A 4,205-nucleotide genomic window follows, 5' to 3' on the forward strand; every position below is an offset into this window, starting at 1 on the left:
TTCTTGAGTAGGTAAATGATAAAAATAGAATTTTTGATGTGGAATGCTACCTAACATATTTATCCATGTAATTTTCTTCATTTTGGCTTTAATATTCAGATCCATAAGGTTCAAAACAAAATTTTAATATTGACATAAAACAATAATACTTCAAGCATACTAATAAAGCAATCATGTCTTCTCAAAATAACATGGCCAAAGAAAGTTATGCCTACAAAATCATATAGTATGGCTATGCTCCATCTTCATCACACAAAGTATTAACTCATGCACAACCCTGGTATTAGTCAAGCAATTTTCAACTTTCAACATATTTAGCCATGGATATAGCACTATAGGTGGAATAAAATATGGTGGTTGTGGAGAAGAACAAAAAGGAGATGGTCTCACATCAACTATGCGTATGAACGGGCTATGGAGATACCCATCAATAGATATCAATGTGAGTGTGTAGGGATTTCCATGCAACGGATGCACTAGGGCTATAAGTTTATGAAAGATCAAAAAGAAACTAAGTGGGTGTGCATCCAACTCGCTTGCTCACGAAGTCCTAGGGCAATTTGAGGAAGGCCATCAGCGGAATATACAAGCCAAGTTCTATAATGAAAAATTCTCACTTGTATATGAAAGTGACAACATAGGAGACTCTCTATCATGAAGATCATGGTGCTACTTTGAAGCACAAGTGTGGAAAAAGGATAGTAACATTGCCCCTTGTCTCTTTCGTCTCATTTTTTTGGTAGGCTTCTTTGGCCGCTTTTATTTATTGTGGGCTTCTTTGGCCTCTTTTATTTTTTGTAAAGTCCACAGACTCATCTATACCTCTATACCTACTAATAAAGCAAGGTGTGTTTCGCATATATTTTCATCCGTTCACCGTCGAAAAAAAATCGTTCACCGTCGGAAAAAATAAAATCTTTCTACCCGAGGTGGTACTAAAGTCTTATGTGTTTATTTGCTAGAAAAAGAACTGTTGTACGTGGGCCGCGTGTGGTGGCCCAGCAAAGCCAGCCCACTTATTTTTCTGCCCATGCTGCTGGGACAACTCTATTTTCCGCACAATGCGATAAATAGTCAGAATTTCGCACAGGGAAACAATAATGGGCTGGCCCATTTATATTATTTTTTCTATGTTTTACTTTTATTTTTATTCTCCTTTCCCTATATCAGTTTTCCCTTCCAAGTTTATTTTTCTTTTAGTATTTATTTCGTAAATTAAAATTCTCAAAAAGTTTAGAATTCCAAAATTTTGTTTCTATTTAAAACAATATTCAGAAATTATAAAAAGTTGCACATTTTCTATTAATTGTTAGGGATGTCAAAAAATAATTGTTAGGGATGTCAAAAAATAAAATGGCATTTCAAAAAATAAAATATTCCTGTTTTATTGAAATTTTAAAATTAAAAATAATATTCGTGTATAAAACATACACATTTTCTATTAATCTTATGAATTCCCAACACATGTTCTCGTTAAAAAAAGGTTCACAAATTCATATAATGTTTATTTTTTCTATGTTTTACATCTATTTTTATTCTCCTTTCCCTATATCTTTTTTCCCTTCCAAGTTTATTTTTCTTTTGGAATTTATTTTGTAAATTAAAAATTCTCAAAAAAGTTCAAAATAAAAAAAAGAAAATTTGGAAAATGTTCGTAATTCCAAAATTTTGTTGCTATTTTTTAAAAATTCTAAAATTTCAAAAAGTTGCCCATTTTTTAAAATATTATTATTTTTCGAAATTGTTCGGAATTTCGAAAAAGAAAATGGTGTTTCCAGAAATTCTCCAAATTTGAAAAATATTCATGGATTCGTGATATTTCAAAATTAAAAACAATGTTCGTGTAGAAATGATACACATTTTCTAAAAATCTTATGAATTCTCAACACGTGTTCCCGTTTGAAATAAATGTTCATGTTTTTATTTAAAAAATTGTGTTTTCATAAAATGTTTTTGAATTTTAAAAGTGTAGTTAATTTTTTATAAACTGTTCAGCATTTAATTTTTTTTCATATTTCTTAGAATATTCAGAAACTTCATACCTTAAAATCCCCTCGATTAAAAGGATTGAAAAGAATAGTAGATTGAATAAGTCATGCGCAAACTCTTAAATGCCATTGGTCAATGAATGGAAAAAATAGCAGATTGATTCCTTCACACGCGGCGAAACCGATAAGCTAAATGTTATTTTTCGTGTGCCCACATAAATTCTCACTGACTTTAAATGCATACTATTTTATCTCCCATTGCAACGCACGGGCATATTTGCTAGTACTAATAAAGCAAGGTGCGTTTCTTTAATATTTTCATCCATTCACCGTCGAAAATATTTTTTCTATCCGAGGTGGTACTAAATTTTTGTGCATCTACTAGAAAAGACAAAAAGTTTCTCCAGAATTCCGTAATTGGGCCGGGCGCACTCAGCCCAACAAAGCCAACCCAGTAATTATCCTGCCCAGGCATTAAAAAAACCTTATTTATCGCACACGGCGACAAATAGTTCAAGGAATGCACAGGTCGCCCAAGACTGGCCGGCCCATTTCAACTAAATTTTTATACCTGTGTTTCGTTTTCCTTTTCACTTTTTTATTTTTCCGTGAAATAAAAATATACAAAATATATTCAAAATTTAATTTTGTGTTCAAATATTCAAACAATCAGCATTACAAAATTTTATTCTTGTTTTGAAAAATATTAGAAACTTAAAAAAATCTAGTTTTAGAATTTCCTCAACATTTAAAAAATGTTGCCATTTAAAAAATATTCTATTTTAGAATCTTTTTGAGATTTTTTTATAAATTTAATATTTTATAAAATGTTCCATATTCATAAAACTATTCCTATTTTATTGACAAGTTCAGAAAAACAAAATAATGTTTTCGTCTAAGAAAACATTTTTTTTCTGAATGTCCCCTTTTTAAAAAAATTAATAATTTTGTGTTTTTTTAAAAGGTTCATGGTTTCAACATATTTTTTGAATTTAAATAACTATTCCTGTTTCTATTTTTTGTTTTTAAAATTATATGGAATTTTCAAAAAAAATGTTCACATTTTTTGAACTGTCAGAGCTTTCAATTTTGTTAACATAAGTGCTAAAATAATCAAAGAGAATAAACCTTCGTAATAAAGGGACATTCATGCCTGATTATGTTTTTGTAAGAGGATTTATGCGCTGCAATTAGTAATCCATCATGTTACACTGTCGTAGGAGAGTGGTCGAACTAACCGTGTCCCGATGGTCACCACACATCCACCAAACGAGGAGGCATGCAAAAGAAAAAAGAACAAGTTGGGTGTTTGTCACCATGCCTACCAACCCCACCACTATCAAGATTTCAGGAGCCAAACATGTCCAGTGAGAAAACCACAACTCCTTGCTCTCTCGCCTACCGTTGTGGAGACCGTTTTTTTGGACACAATCGATTATCTTTTCCATTGCTTGTCGTAAATAAAATATCTCTTCCGTTGCAACGTACGGGCATATGTGCTAGTCCCAACTTGTGAGGGAATCATAGCTTCCTTCATGCTTCCTCACATGGGACAATGCTCTAATAATGAAGATCATCACACTTTTATTTAATTACAACTCAATAATTACAACTTGATTCTAGAACAAAAATATGACTCTATATGAATGCCTCCGGCGGTGTACCGGGATGTGCAATGAATCAAGAGTGACATGTATAAAAAATATGAAAGGTGGCTTTGCCACAAATACAATGCCAACTACATGATCATGCAAAGCAATATGACAATGATGAAGCGTGTCATAATAAATGGAACGGTGGAAGTTGCATGGCAATATATCTCGGAATGGCTATGGGAATGTCATAATAGGTAGGTGTGGTGGCTGTTTTGAGGAAGGTGTTGGTGGGTTTAATGCACCAGCGAAAGTTGCGCTGTACTAGAGAGGCTAGCAATGGTGGAAGGGTGAGAGTGCGTATAATCCATGGACTCAACATTAGTCATAAAGAATTCACATACTTATTGCAAAAATTTATTAGTTATCGAAACAAAGTAATAGACGCATGCTCCTAGGGGAAGGGTTGGTAGAGTTAACCATCGCGCGATCCCAGCCTCCACAGAAAGGATGACAATCAATAAACAAATCATGCTCTGACTTCATCACATAACAATTCAGCATACATGCATGCTACAGGAATCACAAACTTTAATACAAGTATTTCTACGAATCCACAATTACT

This window comes from Triticum urartu, chromosome 5 (assembly GCF_003073215.2).
Source record: "Triticum urartu cultivar G1812 chromosome 5, Tu2.1, whole genome shotgun sequence".
In the NCBI taxonomy this organism is placed as follows: Eukaryota; Viridiplantae; Streptophyta; class Magnoliopsida; order Poales; family Poaceae; genus Triticum; species Triticum urartu.